Source organism: Danio rerio, chromosome 19 (genome assembly GCF_052040795.2).
Source record: "Danio rerio strain M-AB ecotype USA chromosome 19, GRCz13ab, whole genome shotgun sequence".
Taxonomy (NCBI): Eukaryota; Metazoa; Chordata; class Actinopteri; order Cypriniformes; family Danionidae; genus Danio; species Danio rerio.
Window position 1 is genome coordinate 41507501 of NC_141039.2, and position 24352 is coordinate 41531852.

At 36.2% G+C, this 24352-nt stretch overlaps 1 protein-coding gene and 1 long non-coding RNA gene across 47 annotated transcripts in view; one reads left to right on the forward strand and one right to left on the reverse strand.

Moving 5' to 3' along the window:
* Window positions 1–15300, reverse strand: part of adgrb2 (adhesion G protein-coupled receptor B2) — a 554448-nt gene extending 539148 nt beyond the window's left edge. For all 46 annotated transcript variants that reach the window (XR_015515959.2, XR_015515958.2, XR_015515944.2 and 43 more), the window contains 1 exon segment: window positions 14674–15300. The gene's annotated coding sequence lies outside the window, so the exon portion shown is untranslated.
* A 125-nt stretch (window positions 15301–15425) lies between these two features.
* Window positions 15426–23378, forward strand: LOC147832628 (uncharacterized). The gene is made up of 3 exons (XR_015517140.1): window positions 15426–15564; window positions 23113–23209; window positions 23293–23378. It is a non-coding gene; the product is annotated as an uncharacterized LOC147832628 (long non-coding RNA).
* Window positions 23379–24352: the final 974 nt, after the last annotated feature.

Consider the following 24352-nt stretch of genomic DNA (forward strand, 5'->3'; position numbering starts at 1 on the left):
CTATCTTGAGGTTGTTTAGGTAACGTTTATGGTGATATTCACAGAGAGTTTTGTGCCACTGAAAGTAAACATTGTTCAGAGAAAACCCTAAATATAAACGGAATCAGTACATAAATAGTTTAAATGAATGGTCGCTTATCATTGTGAGTCATTTGTAGTGTAAACACACCTTAATTATGTTGGCTTGAGAAAGCCATCATACTTTTATACTACTCTGTCCTCGAAAACAAATGTATCTCCTCCTTGGCCGTTCGTGCTACAAGGCCCAAATTTGGTTAAAATATGCCTTCTGCACTCAAGAGTTACTGTGGGTTCACACCGAAAGCGGTGAGAGCGTCCAAGGTTGCTCTGGCCGCCCTGGCGACAACGCTGTCTGCTTTTAGCACCGCCGGTGAGAGCGTCAAAATTCACTATGTTGATATCGTATTTTAAGGAGCCATTGAAGCTTGTCAGTTACATTCCTGCATAAAACATGCTTTCTAGCGTGAAAATGTTGCACACTTTTTATCAAATTCATTTAACAATGGAAAATCAAGTTGTGTGTGGTGTGGCTTTGCTCCACTTAATTATCCAATGTGTTCATACTGTATGTCTCAAATATCCTGAAGCAGCAATACTGTTTTGTTCTGTTGCATTACATTCCCGCTTTTTTAAAAATAAATATATTTAACATGAATGCACATCAGTAACTTACTAGTAACTTATTTAATACGTTCCTGAAAACATTGTAAATAATTGAAAATCCGGCGACTGCAATAATCAAACCCTTGGGAACAACTGTGGTCGGAACTAAAAATCACAGGTCTGTGTTCTCTGGACTCCTCTCAAGCGTTTGACGGCTTCATTCTGATTGCTTGCCGCCGAACCGCGTCATAGCTCATTACCATAAAGTTGACTTGATTTCAACTCTTCTCGACACCCATTCCAGCGAAGCCGCGCCACGCTGCCCTTCGTCGCTTATCGCCTCCGGCTCTCATTGAAAATGAATGACTTCCGGCTACTTTGACGCTCTCACCGCTTTCAGTGTGAACGTACGATTATGTTATATCCCTTCGTGCCAATCATATTTATCATTTTTGAATAAAAAGAGGGTTGAATATTATATTTTAATAATCCGTCCATATAAAAAGCCAAAAGCTGTGTTCTGCGTTAGATTTTGTTGCTATATCTTTTCAGGTTTATCAGATTTAGTTTTCTGATAAATATTTTTTAAGCTTTATTTTTTGCTTTTTTTTTTTTTACTGATATGGCAAGCCATTTTTAGATGTTTAAATTTCATACTTATAAAGCAGGACAGTGGGACACTATCCAAGGAAAATACCATATCAGTTCAGGATAGATGGAATTTCGTGTGAACTTGAGCTGTGTTTGACATTTGTTTGCTCAACCTTTGCTGGTGTGCTTTGTTTACCATATAAATACTGAAACATATTTGTTTCAAACTCTTTTGAGAACTGGAGTGTGAACATCATACCTGTGTGTTATTCTAGACGGAGGAGAGGGAATAGGTAAGCTCTGTCACGTGGTGTACATGGCACACACGCAGTATTCCTTTGGTTATACACACTAGGTTACGGATTTGTGCTACACTTGTAAGTTTTGCTTTGGAAGGAGACAGTATGTAAGATACGACGTCTCTGACGTTGAAGGTTTACTTTTTGTTTTATTTTGTAGTTCTAGGGGAAAGAGTTTAATGGGTTAGTTATTTGATTTTTGTTTTATTCTTTTCTTTTGTTTGGCACAGTCCTATTCTCTTTTTCCGGCACAGTCCTATTCTCTTTGTCCTCCTTGAGCCTGGTAAATTTGGTTAATTGTTTTTTGTAGAATCTTGTCCTATTTCTAACTACTTTCGTGTGAAACTTTATTTTTCAATAAACATTTAAATATCCACAGCATGTTTATAAAAAAACAAGTTCACTTAAATAGCACATTTGTGTCTTGTTGTTCCTCATCTAGTGTAAATGGCAGCAATAATTACAGTTGCCTCAATGTTTTCCTTTCAATCCATCCTCGGAAGGGATGTAACATATGGCAAGCCATTTTTACACAATGTAAAAGTCCAGTTTTTGACTGTCATGGAGACATCAGGGTTGATTTATATCACTCATACTGGCAAAAAGCTTTGATGTATCATCACTAAGCTTTTCAATTGTTCCCATAGCAATAAAATAGGCTAGCAACTATTTAAAAACAGCATTATCTCTACAACAGAACATCGTAGGAATCTGGGTATTGGCTCCTTGTGTAGTATGCATGGTAACAATGATGAGCCAAGTGCTAATATCGATAAGCTACATGCTATTAATGATTATCTCAGTGCAATAACAAATGCTAGAAATGCCTACTAAGTAGGGCTGGAGGTAATGGGCAAAACATCATATCCTGGTATTTTTTAGGAGGAATGACGGTATACGATATATATCCGGTATTTTCCCATAAATGGTTACTTGAGAATTAAAGCCTTTATTAAAAGTTTATTAAACAATTTTTGAGCAAAATACAATTCAGACACAGGGGTTTCCCTCCCTGCAATTACATAACAATTAAATAACAGAGCAGATTGCAGAGCTCAATGTGTTATAAAGTAAATGTTAACAAGAGACGGTCGTGTAATAAATACTTAATTTATAATCAGTGATTATGAGGTGGTTTCACTTTCAAAATGCGATATTAAAATCGGCCCATTGTGGGGTTTTCAATTCTTTTGAAGACATTCAGGCGTTGCTTGTCAATTTGACAAGGCTTCTATGTTCTTTCTTGCTGTTAATTGAAGAAGAAATAATCGATAAAAAGTTTCTGATAAACCGCTGTGACAGCTGCAGGTGCGGTGTGATGCGGGTGCACACAAGAGGGGAGTCAGATTTGTCTGGGGAGTCAGATTTCGATACAACACCAGCACTGCATGTCCTCCATGATGGGTCGTTCTTAAACGATTCGTTCATTTTGTACAAATCTTTTATATGACCTGGAGTGAATCATTAATTTGCGCATGCACTCAGTTGTTCAAGTGAAGCTCGCATGCTACCTTGGAGTGGTCTGTTTCGCGCAGAATGTCCGACGTGTGGCCTCAAAGCATATCGTTATGAAAGATACTGAATAATCCCTCATCATGTTGGGGAATCATATCAATATGCATCTCCAAAGCTCGATATACCGCCCAACCCTACTACGAAGTATTAGCATTTGATTAAACATGTACACGAGCTTTGCAATTTAGCAACTGCTTAGCAACCCTCTAGCAATGCCAGTCCTAGTGCAGTCACATTGACTTCTCAAGCCAACATCAAAGTTTGTCAATGAACTTTAGGTTGTAGTTTCATTACGTTGCACCAACACAAAATCGATTGTGTGGAACCCAGCATTTTTTAGAGTGTACACTGAACACATGCTCCATTTTTTTTTTTTTTTTTAATTTGATCTTTTTTTGTGGCGGAATTATCTTTTTAAATATTCACTTTGCCTCAAACATACCTGATACTTCCATCTTAAACTGTGATTAATTAGACAACAGTCGCTCAAAGTAATTTTCGACAAGTCAATTCAGCTTCAGAGGGCCCTGCACACAAAATGGCCCATGACAAATATTGACACATGAAGATGGGATGAAGCCAGCGGCACCCTGTTGATCGCAGCATCTGCGCCTCTAAACGCAAGACTTCCAGCATCACACACCACCGCATGAACAATGGAAGCCGAACTAGATTTTGGCTTTGTGAAGGATCGCGTTTCTGGGGCCGAGAGCTGATAGCAGATAAGGCAGCTGTTCTGGAGGACGACTGACAAGAAAGCCTGCCGAAGCGCAGACAAGAGGCTAAAGCGCATTTGTCAGGCGCTATTGCTCACCAGGGCTTTCCCAGCCAGTGAATGCAAGCTGACAGTGTTTGCAAGAATTAAAACATCACGCTTTATCTTGCTGCCTAAACCTGATGTATCATATTTTCGGCGAGGCGTCTCGTGGAGCGATGTTGGCGAATGGTCCAAAGCGGAAGTGGGAGGAGAGGTTTTTGTTTTGTTTTTGTTTTTTTCCCCAGAAACAATGCGACGGCCAGAGATCACTCAACCAGGGAAGACCAAGCTGTTGCCTGGCTCTTGGTACATATGCAGATCTCTATGTACATCATATGATGGAGATGGTAGGGATGATCAATCCCTCTTAGAGGATCACACGCATGCTAAACTCTAGATGGGGTACAGCTGGGGATATACTTGCATCAATAGGGAATACACTGTACAACTATTATTAATTTTTTATAATAATATTTTTATATTATTATAATATTATTTTTATATAATATATATATATTTTTTAATAAAAATTCAATGGGTAATTTCATAAATATTATGAATAATGGTATGTATAATTACCATTTTACCTTACTATAATGGTTGGGTTTTAGGTTGGGGTAGCCAATAAAATATAATTTAATGAGTAATTTAATAAATAATACTAGGTGTAATTATTTTTTACATTACGGTGAGGGTTGTGTTTTGGGTTGTTGTAAGGGTGGACATTAATACAATTTCATTTAATAGGTAATTTTTCTAAATAATATAAATAATACTAGGAATAGTTGCTTTTTTTTACATTACTGTGATGGTTGGGTTTTGGGTTAGGGTAGGGGTGGACTTTAATAAAATATAATGTAATGAGTAATTTAATAAACAACATGAAAAGTACTCTGTATAATTACTGTTTTTACATTACTATGATGGCTGACTTAAGGTTTAGGGAAGGAGTAGATAATAATAGCATACAATTTAATGAGTGATTTAATAAATAATATAAATAAATCACTTCCGGCCACAACTATATCTCTCCTCGAAAGCAAGATCCCTCCTGTAACTGGGGTTCCCATTGGCCAGGACTGTTTTAGATTTTGATTATATATATATATATATATATATATATATATATATATATATATATATATATATATATATATATATATATATATATATATATATACATACATATATATATATATATATATATATATATATATATATATATATATATATATACATACATACATACATTATATATATATATATATATATATATATATATATATATATATATATATATATATATATATATATATATATATATATATATATATTATATTTCAATCTGCATTCAAAATATTAAACATTACAGTAAAACACACACAAACAAACACACACACACACACACACACACACACACACACACACACACACACACACACACACACACACACACACACACACACACACACACACACACACACACACACACACAAAATCTATATAATTGACTATATTTTAAATAAACTATATTATATTTTAAAGACTAGCTAAAATAAATAAGAAACCCCCTGGAAATTTTCATTAAATAAATAAATAATTAATTAAAAAAGAAAATTTCAATTGGCTCAAATAACAAAAGAGGTGGTATTTTCAGACACAGAATGACTTGAAATGAGAATGAATTCAGTTAATTAGAAACACACTTTTTTATTTCACCAACATAGCGTACGGTGTATTGTGCATCGCTAATCTTACTGTTCGTTCACACCAAAGGCGGAAAGAGCGTCAAAGTTTGCTCAGGCCGCCCTGCTGTCTGCCCAATTGGAAATTGGAAATTAGGGAACAATTGGAAATTAGGCAACCGCAATATTCAAACCCCTGTGATTGGAACCAAAGTTCACAAGACTGTATTCTCTCAAATCCTCTCAAGGAGTTGACTGCAACACTCTGATTGTTTGCTGTCGAACATTGTCATAGCTTATTACCAAAAAGTTGACTTGATTTCAACACTCCTTGACACCCAAACCGGCAAAGAGGCACCGCGCCACTCCTCACCACTTATCACTACTGGCTCCCATTAAAAATTTATAACTTCCGGCAACTAAGACACTTTCAATGCAAAGTTACTCTTAAAGGTATAGTTCACCCAAACATTTATGTTAAAATTTTTACTTATTCAAAACCTTTTTCAAAAAAAAAAAAGAAGTTGTTACTGAAATTCCACATTTTAAGCAAGCAGATACAAATTTACTGTAAGGGACAGTGTGTACCATTCTGCTGAAACACACAGCTGTGGAATTCATTTACAAAACTGTAAATTTCCATGATTAATTAGTCAGAGAGTAATTGGTTAGTCTAAATGAGTTCGGTGCTCATGTTCACAAAGCATGCATCATGCCCACCAGCCCCCAATCACACAATAAATGCAGTTCTTTAAAAAAAAAAAAAAAAAAAAAAGTGATTCATCAAATAATTAAAAGCTTTCATTGTAAAAAGCCAGCAAAGTCCTCATAAGAAATGTTCAGTACACAGCGGCACAAAACTACTAAAGCGCATCCCTTGAGTGGGATGATATGCTCTGATGTAATCTCAGAGCATGGACTCAAGGGATTTCACTTGCTCAGCATTCAAAAAGTTCAGAGCTGTAAGATCAGAAATATCGCTGGTGCACAACATCTAGTTCTCAACATCCAAGAGTCTTGGAACTCTTTACTAAAGCAGTTAGGATTAGGTTAAGTTGGGTTAGGTTAGGCATGCATCATAGCATGCAAAATCAGCCAAACTTCTGAATACTCAATATAGTGACCTTTAATAGTCATATGAAAATGTAGATTTAATGAATGAATGCAGTTTTTCCACGTAAACAATAAAATCTTAGAGCAACAACATACCCCCCTCCCCCACACACACACACACACAAATGTTGAGATCATCAATTAATAAAGACTTCACTTTAACAAGCAAAGGCACAATACTACTGTACGTCTACACCACACACATTTTTACAATAGCTCATGGTTTGAAAAGGAGTACATTTTGCATCACATCTATCTCCTTGTGTCTGTTATTTATTTTTTTAATGCAGTAAATACACTAGGTAACTCAACCAGAGCATTCGTCACTTTTAATGCGCACCACTCAAATTTGAATGAAACAACATAAACACCAAGCAAAAATATTGCAAAGTAGCATAGTTGCTTCAGCAAATGCACATTTTTGAGTAGGTGGTGAGTTACTAAAACAAACAATATTTTTTGAACATTTCAATAATCGTTAGCATGCTAAAATATTCTCTGAGATTCAAAATGACCATACTATGATTTTTATTATGCATTTAAAATGCACCACTGCTAAAATTATTAAAGGGCACCTATTTTACTAGATGAAAAATAAGCCTTTGGTGTCTCCAGAATGTGTCTGTAAAGCTTAAGCTCAAACTATTCATCAGATTATTTATTATAGCATTCACAATCTGCTTGTGGTGTTCGAGTTTAGAGTAGCTGTTTTTGGTGCCTGTGGCTTTAAATGCAAATGAGCTGCTTCACCCCGCCCACCTGTATTATGTCAGATAAACAGCAGTCAATAATAGAGACAGACTCGGATGAAGCTGAAATACAGCTCATTAGTTAAAAATACCAAGTGCATTTATTTCATGTGTTTATTCAAGCCCTTCTGAAATGATGAGTCAAACACAAATGCTGTTTGCAGTACACACACACAAATGCACATTTACTGACACCATGCTGCCTTGGTGATTATAACAGCTTTAGAATTACAAGAATTACAGTGATTTTAATGTCTTTATTACAACCACGCACTTTTCAAGAAGTTTTAAACTTATAAAATCAATTATTGAGGTGCAGCTGATCACAGAGAGTTGGAACAGATCTTTTAATCTCAGTTTCTTTGCAAAAAATGTTCTGTGGACATGTGTGTACACATTATTATGGAAGCATGGTACCTGTCAATCAATTAGGTGGGCGAGGGAAACTACACTCCTTTGTCACGTTGCGGTGGGCTTCAAAATCACTGGGATTTAGATCCTATTTTGACGTCATTAAATAATTATTTTTTTTTTTTTTTTAACTAGTTGGGTTTCTATCACTTTGATATGACTGTGGACACACTTAACCTAAACACAGTTCTGTCCAAATTAACACAGTTCTGTCTGTTAACTCCAAAATCTTACAAATCATCAAGCTTGTTTTTTCTTTTTTTAGGTGTACAACTAGGGCTGTGCAATTAATCGAAATCGAATTGCGATTTGAAAAGTTGCGTTTGGCTAAATCGCAATAGGCTGCGATATGAAATTTATATGTATTATTTAATTTTCCCCACACAGAGCAAATGCGTCTTAATAGCCAAGTCTTACAAGTAGGGTTGGGCCGATAGATGATGCCATCGTCCATCGCAAATGGCCAACAGACAACACAATGCTGAGCTGACATCACCGATCCTCTACACCGCCCACGTCGCAAACCCACTCGCAAAAAATACACTCAGGCCCCGGTTACACTAATACGTCTTAGTGTTAAATGCCATTTTAGAATGAAAATGATCCACATACACACTGTTTTACCTAGCATTTCTGAACAGCCATCCGTCCGCTGAAAACGTACATCACATGACCACACACACACACACAGCCACACACTGTCATGAGCTCCAGAGAGCAGTACATGCCAGACAGTTTATCAAAGATGTACCGATGGATCGCCTATCACTAGTTGTTACACGTGATATTCAGACATCGCACGTCTCCATCCCGGTCCTAAAATAAGTCGCGCACCCTTCTCACCCCCGGATCCCTCCTCACTCTTCAGACACGTCGCACAAACTCTATCAAATGGTTTCAAAGTCACAGACACCAAACAAAAACAGGTCATTTGTAAGCATTGTTGCCACAGCACGAGAAAATACAACAACCAGCACCTAAAGACAAACAGGTGGCTATATGAAGAATGTTTTGCTAAAAAGTCAACTAAAAGTATTGACAGTGATACTCAATCTAGTAGCAAGCAACAGCAAAGTACAATTCCAGAGTTGCTAGCTTGCTAAGTGTTCTGTATTTTTATAATTAAAAATTTGTTTTTTTCTTTTTGTTGTTTTTATGATAGGCTACACCAGGGGTCACCAACCCTGTTCCTGGAGAGCTACCTTCCTGCAGAATTCAGTCCCAACCCTGATCAAACACACCTGAACCAATTAATAGTACCTAAAGCAGCACTTGATAATTAAAACAGGTGTGTTTAGTCAGGGTTGCAACTGAAATCTGCAGGAAGGTAGCTCTCCATGAACAGGGTTGGTGACCCCTGGGCTACACAATTATCCAAATTTGTGTTCAACTTGTTTACAAAAAGGTACAGTCATTTGATTTGTTTACTGTTTGCTCTAGAGAAAAAGGAGTTTCTTCTGAATATTTAAAAACAAATTTGAATAAGTGTTTAATTAAGATAATATCTTTTGAGTTGCTTTTTTAACTAAAATTCACTGCATTTTAGCAGTAAGAAGCTATGATACAGATTATTGAGCTGAAGCTTGACTATATCTGTCCAATATATATATATATATATATATATATATATATATATATATATATATATATATATATATATATATATACATACACACACACATATACACACACACACACACACACACACACATAAACATACATATACATATATATATATATATATATATATATATATATATATATATATATATATATATATATATATATACATATACATACATATATACATATATATACATATATACATATATATATATATATATATATATATATATATATTTTTTTTTTTTTTTTTTTTTTTTTTTTTAATACTAAAGAATCATCTTGCAGCAATGTTGGGAAACACTGCAGTACAGTAGACATTACCACACATGTACACATTGTTCATTATCATCTAAAAATGCACTTAATTCAGTCCCTGTTATCCAGTGTTTCTCAACCATGTTCCTGGAGGCCCACCAACACTGCATGTTTTGGAGGTCTCCCTTTTCTGTCACACCTATTACAGATCTGTCAGTCTTTGCTAATGAGCTGATAATCTGAGTCAGGTGTGTTTGGTTAAGGAGACATGGAACGTGCAGTGCTGGTGGAACATGGTTGAGTAATACTGCTGTTATCAACCAGCTACAAGTTCAATAGACCATAAGAGGCATCAACAGACATTTACTGATGAACTTAGCATAAACCCCTCTCTCACACACATCGTGCTGGAAAGGTATTTCACCCAACAGGCTCTGCAATGAGCCTATTTCTCACTAATTAGCCAAGCCTAACCCTTAAATGTTGTCTGTATACTGATACATCTGAAAGGCTAACTGTGAGTTAGAGCTTGGGATTAATTGTTCACTAACAAAAACGTTGAGTAAAGAAGTTGCTTGCGTATATTCAGGTCAAGCAACTTGAGAAGGCCATTAACCTTGAGGTAAGTGTCCCAATCTTTTACCACAGGCATACAGGGCACCCCTGTGGCGTGGGAGGCCCCTCAAGGCTTTATGAGCCAATTATAGTTAAACTTCTCTATCTAGAACCATTTTTCTCTGCATAGGAGTCGCATCAAGCTGTGTGGATCCATTCGCTTATACTGATTTTATATTGTGCCAGAGTAAGCAATAATGAATTCACAAACAATCACAACTGCTGCAAAAAAAAAAAAAAAAAAGATATATACTTGCTGATTATTGACATATAAAGATACAACATAAACAGCAGGAGCAATATACTAATATGCTTCATTTAGACTTGCTGCAGCTCACCATATATGCATATTCGAAATGAAAGAAAGCCAGACCTTTGAACAGAAAATATTGAGGCACAGAATATGGGATGTGGAATGTTGCATAATGGTGCACACTGAGCAATTTCAGCAATCGCATGACATCATTATAAATCACAATGTGTGACATTGATCTAATCATCTTGAGTAAAATGTACTTATGAACACTGTACAACGGTGTATACCTATAGAGTTATACACTGTAAAACATGTTTAGTTTAATTACAGTTGCTTTTGATTCATGGGTTTCTTTCATTTAGGTTTTCAAATTGTATTATAACACCTTGATTTTTGCTTTGAGAACATTTGATGTTGAAATTATTTAAATAATGTTGGGTCGATAGACGATGCCATCGTCCATCGCAGATGGCTGATAGACATCACAATGCTAAGTCTGTATCGCGATCCTCCACCCCACCTCCTTCACAGCAGCAACTTGCTAGTGAAAAATACACACTTAGGCCCTGTTACCATTAATACGTCTTAGTTTTAAAATGGCCTTTTAGAATGAAAACTATCCATGTCCACACTGGCGTTTTATCTAACATTTCTAAAAAGATCTCTCCGTCCACACTATACCGCTGAAAACGCACATCATGTGACCACACACACACACACGCACACACAAACAAACGCTGTCATGCGATGCAGCGACTGAGCTCCAGCAGTCAGCCCAGAGAGCAGTGCACAGTTTATCAAGGAAGTACCACTGGATCGCGTCTCACTATAGTTGTTAAACCTGACATTTAATTCAACTTGTATCTATCTAACGACTCTTCGGTCTTTTGAATCGATCAAGTAACGTGTGACAGCATCAGTACACTGCTTCAATCTTTCGCTTTCACGCTTCTACTTAGTAATTTTAGTGAAAACCTCAGATACTGTTGGTTGGTTCCTGTGGGCTGTGCACCTTTTTAATCAACCAAGTTTGTCGACGCCATTATTATGACACAGATTACTCTGCCTTATCATGCCAGAGTCCTGCGGAAAAAGTGACTGACAGGTGGTAATTTGTGTGTAACTTATCTTTATTTGTTTATGATGCTGGTCAGGTAGTTGAAACGGTAGGCTACAAATACTTAATTCATTATGAATGAATTAAGCATTCATAATTAATTTACCTGGCCTATGACAATGAGGCCATCATCAATTGCATTGTATTACATTAGACATTGTACTATGCCAAATTGATCAACATCACCCAACCCTAGCTTTAAAGTCTTGTTTGACTTCTTTTGTAATTTGAAAATATAGTTTGGTTCGGACATATAAATTATGATAGAAACCAAAATACATACACCAAAATCACTGAGTTGAAACCTAATTTTGGTAAAACTTCGACAAACTCAACCACAGGGTCAAATTTTTTTAAATCTTACCCAATGTTATTAGCAAGATCAGCCGGGTTTCCTTGTTACCAAATTTGTATTCAGCATATATATTTAATTTATTGCTTAAAAAATCCATTTGATAAACTGCGTAGTTAAATTTTAAACACAGAAATGATCAATGTCTCATGATGTATCTTGACATTACAACTTGACAATGACCTTATTCTAAAATGCGGAAGTGCGCCTGTTTTCGCGATTGTCTTAGAACTTCCGATTCAGTCGCCTATGGGAGAAATGACTAGAAATAATAAACTGCAGAAAACGGTCAAACTACTTGCTTTACAAACAAATGTTTGTATGACTATACAGACCAAGTAGAATAATATAATAAAAAAATATCAAATTGCAACATCAAGCAGCGTAATGAGCAGTTTTTAACGTCAAAAAATGAATGGAAGTGAATGAGACCGGAAGTCTCAAGCTAAAAAGATTCAAATGGCAGCGCCCACTCGTCGACGGAGAATAGGGTGAATAGGTTTACACCATTGAACAGTCTTCATACATTGTAATCAAGATGATTAGATGATTATTAATGTCACACATTGTGATTTGCAATGATTTCATGAGATCGCTGAAATTGCTCAGTGTGCACTGTAGAAGGCTCCATTATGCAACATTTTGCATCCGATATTCTGTAAATTGAAAACACCAAAGATATGCAACTGTTCACTAACGTATATTTGTACAGATAAGGCCATAATGCAAATTAATATTGTATTTAAACATCATCAGCATGTACTTACAATGGGCAAATACTAAAATATAAATTGCACTTTACAACCAGCTATAAAATATGCAAAAGGAAAACTCCACCTTTTTTGAAAATAGTCACATTTTACAACTCCGCTGAGTTAAATAGTTGAGTTTTAAACATTTGTATCCATTTGGCCGATCACTGGGTCTGGCAGAAGTAATTTTAAGTTAGCTTAGCATAGATTAATGGGATCTTAAAATTTTGCATCTGTACCATCGCTGAAGCAGGCACAGTGATATTCTGATTTACATTAGATTTGATTTCCATATTTCGATTCAGAACTATTTTCAGATGCTGCGTAATGTCATTGCACCTGCTGCAGCCATGGTATGGCAGCAAAACTCCTTGATTATTTAACTAGAATGAGAATATATTGGTATTCGCCATATCTGTCTAGAAAATAGCAACTTTTCATTTTCGTCAGTCTTAGTCCAAGTTGTAAATACAGAAGAGTCAAGGTTTAATAGGAAAATTATTGAAATTTAATTTTAATAGAGATGTCATTAATCTGATTCAATGATCTAGGCTAAGCTAAGCTAAGCCAAAATACTCCTACCAGAGAGATTAAGCAATGCCAAACCGTATAACCATAGGGGAGTTGTAAAGTGATTTTCAACAAAATAAATAAAAAATGAGCTCTTCTTTAAACAAGCAAGACCACTGAGGTAACCAATCCACAAGAACACTCCGAGAGACTCTATATGTTATAGTAAATATCTAACAATATCAGAAAAAATAAAATATTTAAAAATGGAAACTATCGTAGGATGCAAAAGGAAGAAAATGAGATGTACATTCCTGTAGGACCACTATTTAGAACCAAAGACATCATTACTTCTATTACATGGGAAAAAAATGGGTGGATGGTGTTTTGTATGACCGTTAACAAGGGTTTTTATTTGTAACTTTTAACTCTTAAAGCAATAACACAAGGCATTATTTCAGTCTTAATATGTCAAAGGAGTGCAAGTTCTTCTCTATATGAAAGGGTTAACGCACGTGCCCTCCGTGTGCGCTTCATTCCGTACAGTGACACTCATCAAAGACTAACCGGACGCAGCTACTCCTGTAGTAAAATCCGCTTTAACTGATATTATCTCAAAGAGAAATATAAATGCATCTCATACTCTCGGAGTATTAGCGCAGAATATATTATCCTTATAGTGGCTGCAGTGGAAACTGCGCTGCTGCGAAGACGCGTTCAACAGATGGGCGACTGCTCTTCTTCACGGCTGCAGACCTGCACGGACAAATCTAGCTTTGATTAATTAGCATAATGCCTGGCCGGGAATGTTAATTGACAGACAGCTGCATTGGCTTATCGACTAAACGATCATCAGTTTGTTGGTTATTGACGGAAACCCCAATGCTATTTTAAGTTGCGGCGTAAAAGGCAACTACAGCGGGCGCCAAATCACAGTTGTATCACCTTCAAATAACATTACAGTTGCGCGGTGGATGTAGAGACGGGCTTGAAACGTCGACATGATCATAATGTGAGCAAATGTCTGTCAGAAAATCAGTTATGAAGGAAAAGGTGCCTTCAAAATCACGTTTTTCTCTCATGGTTTCTCGCATTTCAACAAGACTTCTGATTGACCAGTGTAACTCACTGTGGCTTACAGATATAAAATATAGTTAATGGTCGAAGATTGAATGGTAAAGGCAAGAAAAACGCATTCTGGGTTGAGGTTTTGTTCTGGATGATGCTGAATACACACTGCACAAGACTCTGAAGAGAAAACGAGTTAGTTTAAATGACACACAGCATCGCATATTTCAACTTAGAGGATCATGAAGCAGTGGATTCATAAAGTGGTCGGTTTATCTCCGACTGTAGCGCCTGTCTTTAAAACATTCAAACGCACCGACTGCGAGGCAACGCGTTGTATTTTGTGGATGCGTTTAAATATATAAATGGAAAACATACCTTGTCTCTGTCAGCAGTAGTTATTGTATATTCCCCGATTTGTTCCGTAGATGCAAATGCAGTTTGCCATCCATGACACGACTCAGTTTGAGAGACTGAATGAATATCTTTCACCACAATCTACCCTCGCAAAAAAAACGAACCCAAGCTATTTTCGGAGGATGAGAGAATAAAAACCAAAAGGGTAGATTACTAAAGAAGACTGGAATAAAAAAGGGGTAATAAACCTAATCAAACATAACAGCAAAAAAGAAGAAAGAAATTAGGGAAATAAAAAAATGAATAAAAAAAAAATGCGGTAGAAAACAAATTGACTTTAGTTCACAAACTGAGGGCTCCGGTAATTCCACGCTGCGTCTCTGTATTCCAAGCGAACTGAGTGCGCTCTGCAACGGGGAACGCCGATCTATCCGTTTATTCCCAATCTGCTGCGGTTTTACTTCCAGGACTTTAACTTGCAGTAGCATCACTTACAGCCGAGCGTCCGTGTGAATATACATTTGCATGACTCCTTTTCGGCTTCGACAGAACCCTCTCCATGCACTGGCATCCGTGGTACCGGGAAAAGAAGCGCCGCACTCAGTCAGGCGTCTGGATGCCCGCATTCACTGTAGCAGCGAGGAGGATGGAAGCGCGTGCACGCTGTTCTTTCTCAAGGGACTAGGACGCGCGCGCTGCTTACCTACGTCAGCCGGCGCGTGCTCCAAATAGAACGCTGGGTAAGTTCGTTCCGAATTCTTCCCAATTGGCGATTCGATTTTGCAGTTTTCATTAGGACATCATGCTAAACCGAATTCGGTTTTTCTTATTTAAACCCACAACCATTGTGATAAATCTAAATATGACGTGAGAAGGCGACTCCAAAATGAACATCAACAAACATATGTTGAGGTAAATTCCATGCACCTCGGTTTTTTCACGGTCTGTTTCGTTTGTGCAATCGTTTCTGAAGGTATGCATGGAGTGCTTGACAAACTGTGGTAGGCTATCAAAGAGACACCAACCATATGATTAAATGTGTTGAAGCATTAAAAATATTGAAGCAGCACTTTGCAAGTTACAAAACTCAGCACTCTGGCATGGAATGATACAGCCTTTTATGTCCATGAAGTAAGTTCCGTTGCTGCATCTGTCAGCATAAATTGGTCTGTAATAACCAGTATTTCTTTAGCAAAAACCAGACTCTTTCATTCCAAACTGAATATTTTATGAGCTTAGTGGGATCAGAATTTGAATTCAGAGTTAGGCCACTGTTTATGTGCCTGGTTTAACTGACTGTCAGGCACAGGATATGGGACCTATTGTAGAAAAAGGGAGAAATTGAAAATGAAAAGGACATGAAGAGTATTATTTAAAAAAAAAATACCTGTGCATATTAAAAAAAAGAGTCAGATCACATTGATGGCACACAGATGCACCCAACTGCCCAGCTTGCTTTAACATTATTCTCTTGAAGTTATAAAAAATTAACCTTGTGGGGTTTTGACTGCCTTAAAAATATGTTTTGGCATTATGTGAGCTAAATAAGCTGAGTGTGTCTTGCCAATGCATCCACCAGAGCCCTTTATTTTAATAACCTACATTAATAAAAATGAAATAAAATAAGTATATTTATGTATTGAAAAAAGTGTTGCATGCAGAACTGTTGCAAACAATTTATTTGTGTTGAATTTAAACAAACAATTTCAGTTTAATAATGTTCAAATATATTTTTTTTTTTGTTTGTTTAAATTCAGCCCAAATAAATAGTTTACAACCACTTAATGTAGAAAAAAAGTTATTAAATCCAAGGAATCATCTTTGAATAATTTTTTTTTCAGTGTTTGATAATAGATTGCTGGAGAGCTTTCGCTATACTCTCAGAAATCAAGGTGTACGAGAGCTGTCATTGGGGTGGGACCTTTTCAAAAGGTACACATTTGTACTTAAAAAGTCCATATTAGTACTTAAAAAGCATATATTTCTACCTTAACATTTTAACAGGTACACGTTTGTACTTTTTTGGAACTAATATGTACCCCTAAGGTATTAATATGAACACCTTAGGTACAAATGTGTACCTGTTGCAAAGATACCACCCCAAAGACAGCTCTATTTTTTAAGAGTGAATGGCTTTTTTATGGGAACACATCTTATTATATACACACAGCCAGCTAATCTGTTGTCTTTAAAATTAGTTTTGGATTCATGTTAAGAGTATGCATATTAACAAAAAGTTTTATTACGAAAAGTAACAAACTGGTTTTGCAACCAATACAGTTTAGTTTAGAGCACATCTCGTTCATTCATATCTGCAAAGTACAGTAATTTGACAGCAGTTTCCTTTTTTACAGTAATTGTATAACAAGCAATTTAATATAGTATCTGTATTATTGTGCCCAAGTTAGCTGCTGTTCAACCTGCCTTAAACTACAGTCTCATCCAAATGTTTCTCCCAGCCATAAATTTCTATATAAAACATAATTTTTCATGTGTACACACACTTTAGTTGGTAACACTTTATTTTATAATATTTTTTATTAATTCTCATTTGAGTATTAGCAGAAAAAGTTCAAAACTTAGCAGTACTTCAAAATAAAGTTACACCAGAATGTTCATAGACCTGTTAAACACAGGTTTCCTTTGATGTTATGTTGTTTGAGTTTTGAAGACATTCAATAACAAGTCCCTATAGCTTAAATGAAATTAAATAATCTTATTATTGTGAGATATCAGGGTCTGGTGATCTTAAATGGCCAACTTGGCTCACACTCTTTGTCACTGAATATGTTCAATTTGAAAAAATGAAACTAATGTACTTAATGCAGAACCACCTTATCAAAAAAAAAAAAAATAAAAATAAAAAAATATTAAAGTCTTTTAGAATTAGGCTGTAAATTTGTAAATTGATTAGTTCTTTTCCCCAAGCTGGTTATTGTGCATCGTCAATTCTCTTTTCCTTTTATATTCCTCCACTGAACAAAAATAATGTACACAAATATAAAATAAGTAAATAAATCAACATATATTACATAAATAAATAAAACCAATGACCTCTAATAGCAGCTTTGATGTAGTTTCATTAAAATTTGCTTCACGTAATTGTCTTTAGAAACATGTTTTGTTGTGCTGGTTGAAAGTCTATTCACCTTCCAATAGTAATGATTAAAGTAAATGATCTAAATGTATGTATATGTATTTTTATATTCTGGGTAAGGCATACAGTAAGAATAAAAAATGTTCATCCAATTAAATATTTTCAGACAAACAATTCCCATAATTCTGATACGTATCCCAAACTGTCCGTCAACAAATGTAGATTTGTACATCTGCGGAGTCGTTTACGCAGATTCGCCAATTGTAAAATCAAATGTTTTATCACGTTTTTAAAAGCCTGAACAAATATTGCAGTTATTTTTGCATGGTGGAGGAAGGATGACACTAGGGCTGAAGTATTTCTGTTAGACAGGTAATGTTATGTTTTAAAAATATTTTAGTCACGCAAAGCTTATGTAGATTGGGTTGTTTTATAAATGGGTTATATTCATGGAAGTGGGGTTAATCCAATGAAATCTTCCGGTGATAGATTGATGGGACTATTTTCAGTTTCATAAGGGACCTTTTACAGCATCAATAATGTAGATTTTTATTTCTTTTAACAACAAAACATCCAGCCTGATCTCACGTAGAAACGTAAGTACTTTATGTTTTGTCAGTTTAGTGGCTAATTCAAATGACTTCAGTCGATTTTAACAAGAAGGCGTGGCACCCAACCCCACCCCTAAACCCAACCATCATTGGGTGATGAGCTAATGGTACTAAATTGTACAAATTAGATCATACAAATTCATACGAATTAGCGACTAAATCAAAAAGGTTACGATTTGCCGTGAGATTACGTTGAAACATCAGTTTATAGCGCTATTCTGCCTAGCCTGCTTTACTGAGGTGAAGTTGGTTTTATATTCACATTGGTACATTTTTGAACAATGACAACCTGTGACGCTCTCTATACTGTTTACTATGCTACTCTGAATATTCGCTCTGAAATAACATGCAAGTATGGCTTAGCTTATGTAACTTAAATAAAACAAAACATGTTAAAGGCACCATCAAAATAAAGTTACGCCAGAATGTTTATAGAACTGTAAAACACGGGTTTCCTTTGATGTTATGTTGTTTGAGCAGTAAGTGTAATTCTTGCATGCCGCCAGCCAACCACTAAGCATAAAGTAGTCGCTTTAGGACAAAGCATGTGAGAGAGTGACCATCGATCCTTGCATGCTTGAAATATTGAACATTATGGCAAGTTTTGCTTGCTTCACAACTGCAAACGTGCTGATATAATACAGTTCTTCATTCGGATTTGTAATATTATTCATTCATTTTCTTTTCGGCTTAGTCCTTTTTTAATCTGGGGTCACCACAGCGAAATGAACTACCTGCATTTTGGCAGATGACCTACTGCACCTTTAACTCAAATAGTGTCTTATTTTTTAAGGCTGTTCAAACATCCTATTATGTTTGTTATTTTTAAGGCTATGGAGAAAGTAATATTTAAGCTGGGCAATTAGCTGCATGTGTGCACCAACATCAACATGACGAGACAACACCAAAGTAAAGTCTTTAAATGTGGAAAGAGCAAACAAATTCTAGTTTTCTAGTGTAGTGTACTTGCAAAAAAAGTGCATTATTGGCTCTTAAACTTGTAAAAAAAAGAAAAAAAACTCTCCTATTTCATTGCAATTTCTCTCTTTTTTTTTTCTAAAGTTTATCTGTCTCTTACCCCACACTGTGCCTGGTATTACTTTTAATTTGATTAGGCAAATAAAGAGTAACTGGTGATTTTAGCCAAAGCAGATGTTAAATGTTTACTGGATTCAGTTTACATTTACATTTACATTTAGTCATTTAGCAGACGCTTTTATCCAAAGCGACTTACAAATGAGGACAAGGAAGCAATTTTAACAAGCACATGATTCTTTTGCTTCCAAACGCTACCACCAATATAAAGCTTAAGTCAAGCCTGAAGTGTAACTAAGAACCAGTTCCAATCACCTTTAAATAGATATTTACGCTTTACTTTTCTTGATATTTCTTTGCATTTATTCTTAGTGTATATTACACAAATCTCACACATCGCAGCCAGCGACCATTTCCATATATTTTCATAAGCTTTCCATGCTTTATAAGACTCAATTATCTTTATTTTCTGATTCTCAGTCGGCTGCTTCAAGGAGCCTGTGGCTGGTGAATGTAAACACTCTGCATGAGAGGTTTGAAGAGTCAGGGAATTATTATATAAGCTCTGGATCTGTCATCACCTGATTTAGATCAAGGTCTTACAAGTTCAGAGCATTAACTTCGGAGACCCTAAAATAAAAATAACAGAAGTGGATCAAATGGAAGGGGGCCGATACTTTTGCACATTAGCGGTCCTTATCAAATCAGAGAACTGTGTCGAGTTTAAATTTATTTGCTGGGGGTTATGTAAGCTTCTTTGCACTAAGAGCATTAATGGAACATGTTATTTCATCAAGATTGCCCAAATATAACTTAACAGATATGTTTCTATAAGCTATACAGCAGCTAGCTCTCTGCAACTCTCACATGGTCGCCTACTGAAGCTAAGCACGGCTGTGCCTGGTCAATCAATACCTGACCACATGGGAAAGCTAGGTTGCTGCCAGAAGTAGTATTAGTTAGGCCAGCAGTGGTTGCTCAACCTGCGGTCTGTGTGGGTCCTAATGCCCCAGTATATTGATAGGGACTCAATACATTCATGCAAACTTATAAGTTTAAAAAAAAAAAGCTGGTATATATGCAAGCTACTACAGGTCTAAAGAAATTACAGTTTTTACTTTGATTAAATTGCAAGTGGAACTTGAAATCTTTCAGAGGTGAAATGTATCCACTAATGAGATAGCTGGCACTGTTCTTTTGAACAAGACAGGAATTAAAGGACTAAAAGCTTGTAAACACTTTCATTCATTCATTTTCTGTTTGGCTTAGTCCCTTTATTAATCTGGGGTCATCACAGCGAAATAAACCACCCTTGTAAACACATTACTGTATATCTGAAATGTTAAACCAGTCTCTCTCCTCTGACCTCTGCATCAACAAAGCATTTGCGCCCACAGAACTGCCACTCACTGGACGTTTTCTTTATTTCGGACAATTCTCTAAACCCTAGAGATCAGCCCGTCTGGCACCAACAACCATGCCACATTCAAAGTCACTTAACTCGCCTTTCTTCTCCATTCTCATGCTCGATTTAAACTGGAGAAGATAGTCTTGACTATTTCTACATGCCTTGAGTTGCTGCCATGTGCCTGGGTGATTAGAAATTTGCGTTAATCAGCAGTTGGACAGGTGTACCTAATAAAGTGGCCAGTGAGTGTACTTTTTTTCAATGTTTTGAAAAGAAATCTCCTATGCTCAAAATCAAACATGGGGAAAAAAAACAGTAATATTGTGAAATACTTGTACAATTTGTCATTGTTAAAGTATGTGTAGTATTGGGAGAACACGTTGTTGTATTTGCTTGAACTAACAGTAATTATGAAATATATTTACATAAGTAATATTAAAATGTACTTGAATGGTTGTAATGTTTGGACACGGATGAAGAAAAGTGGCTTCACATTTTAAGATTAGACTAAAATTGCTTTAAATATGGTTGGTAAAACACCGATTTAACCTAACTATATACAAATACATTCCATGGCGAAACCAAATTATTTTAAATTCCCATTATATTCCTGTTTATTCCCATAAAAAAAGTTTCCACCTTTGAAAATTTACAGTAGTGATGGGAAATTTGGATCATTTTTTTGACTCAACTCTTTGAGTATCGTTCATCGAGATCATTGATGTAATTTCGTTCAATTGGTCAATTTGCCAAAATATTATTAAAATGTTACGAATTGCTTCCAAACACATCTACAACTAGCCCAAAAGGTTGATCACACGACAAATAAGTCATGAATAGAATACTATAAGAAGAAAATAATCATTTTAATATTAATAAAAAAAATTTGTCTCTTTGCTCAGCTCACCTCTTCATGTCTTCAAATGCCAGTGGTTAGTTCACTTTACAATCTTAACCAATGTACACAGTCTGAGCCGATAGGAGCCATGATAATTAGTTCACCTTTCTCTGGTTCTTGAGTTGTTCATTCATCAGGTGACAGAATGACTCAAACCCGAGGACTCGAGAGTTGAACGGATCAAGTCTTTTTCCGGCTCTAAATGCATATGATTGGCCCGCGGTGAACGATCTACTCAGACCCGATAGAGGGATCGAGAGGGAAACGGATCAATTCTTTTTCCGGCTCTAAAGGCAAATGATTGGCCCGTCATGAACGAACGACTCAGAACCGATAGAGGACTCGAGAGTTGAACGGATCAAGTCATTTTCCGGCTCTAAACGCATATGATTGGCTCGCGGTTAATAAACGACTCAGACCCGATAGAGGACTCAAGAGATGAACAGATCAATTCTTTTTCCGGCTCTAAACGCATATGATTGGCCCGTCATGAACGAACGACTCCGACCCAATAAAGGTCTGGAGAGTTGAACAGATCAAGTCTTTTTCCGGCTCTAAATGCATATGATTGGCCTGCGGTGAACGATCTACTCAGACCCGATAGAGGACTCGAGAGGGAAACGGATCAATTCTTTTTCCGGCTCTAAACGCAAATGATTGGCCCGTCATGAACGAACGACTCAAAACCGATAGAGGACTCGAGAGTTGAACAGATCAAGTCATTTTCCGGCTCTACACGCAAATGATTGGCTCGCGGTTAACAAACGACTCAGACCCGATAGAGGACTCAAGAGATGAACAGATCAATTCTTTTTCCGGCTCTAAACGCATATGATTGGCCCGCGGTGAACAAACTACTCAGACCCAATAGAAGACTCGAGAGGGGAACGGATCAATTACTTTTTCCGGCTCTAAACGCAAATGATTGGCTTCTGCCTTTCCGCGATGAACGACTCAAAAGACTTGAAATGAACGATACCACCTGAACAAATGTGCGCACGCATGAATGAACGAATCACTCCCTGAGAGGACTCGTAGTTCCCGAGTCATCTTGAAGATTCGTTCAAAATGAACTAATCGTTCAAGAACGACCCATCACTAATTTCCAGAATTCTGCAAGCCTACTAAAACACAGAGGTGTACATATTTTTACAGTTGTAACCTCTGAGCTCAGCTTTTAAACTTTCTGCATAAAAATCCAAATGAACGCAAGATCATGTCTACTAGTACTTTAATTAAGGAAGACACTGGCACTTAAATCACAGTATGTTCTTAATTTTAACTAGCATCCACTGCACGGGCACATTTCTGATTCTTTTGAAAAGAGCCACACAGTCTACGCCAGCATTATTGTCCCTTATGTGCTTCTAAAATGTAAAATGACTTATTGTTTGTGTTTCTCTTGTCGCAGTACTCTGTTCGAGATCTGTAGCATCTGACAATTTGATGTTACTATGTAAATCACTTAAGAGGCTTCTTGTTTGGAGTTCACAATAAGCACAGTTGATGTGAGCAGCCGAACCTTCTGGTGCATGAAAAGTGAGATTTCTCCCTGGCCTTGACTATTCTGTTTGCTTCTGTTTTGTGCCAGAGAGAAGAACAGAGGACTGTGAATAACAAAGCACCGATTAATGGACTGATGGAACGGGACATAAATACAGTTGTTTCTTTAATTGACACTGGTAATTCTCCTTTGCTTGGTGTAATTTGACATGTCTGCCGTGTGAATTTTACTAAACGCATTACTAATTTGTATTTTTTTTTTTTTGTAAATAACCGCTATACAGTGGTTGGCATGCTTACAAATAAGGGTGCATGATATATATTGGGTCCATATTGGTGGAGCTGACGTGTTTTGTGTGGAAACCCATTTTGACAATGTGAGTAAAAAGCTACTTGTCAATTCATTTCTCACAATTGCATGCAGTTCATATTTCACATTTCAATATTTTTTGCAAGAATTGCAAGACGTAAATTGACAATTATTAGTTTATACGTGGAAATTCCAAAATGCTTGCAATCTTACATTAATTCCGATGGTCATATTTAATTTGGTTTTATTACAGTTATAAATTTACCAGAAACATTTAATTGTGCATATTTGTTTTTCAAGTTTACATTTTAATAACCTTTGTGGCTATATTATCTCACTGAAAAAAATATAGTCACTTTTACTCAACTCTATGTAAAGAAACTATAAAATCACTTTAATTATACTGCATACAAATAAATAAATTATAATCACTTTTGCTTTGGAAAATGTATATATATATATATATATATATATATATATATATATATATATATATATATATATATGTGTATATATATATGATGATGATGATGATAATAGTAATAGAAATAATAAATAATAATAAATGTTAAGCATTTGATCCAATCTGCAACGTGCGGATGGTTTTGAGATGGGTTGACCCAATCCGACCTAATCAGAGGTTAGCTAATTGTCAGAGACAGACCATAAAAAACAAAAATGCGGTGCCAAATAGCATAGGGAAAAAAAAAAAAAAAAAAAATGGGGGCAACTCGGTGGTGCAGTGGGTAGCGATGTCACCTCACAGCAAGAAGGTCGCTGGTTTGAGCCTCGGCTGGGTCAGTTGGTGTTTCGGTGTGGAATTTGCATGTTCTCCATG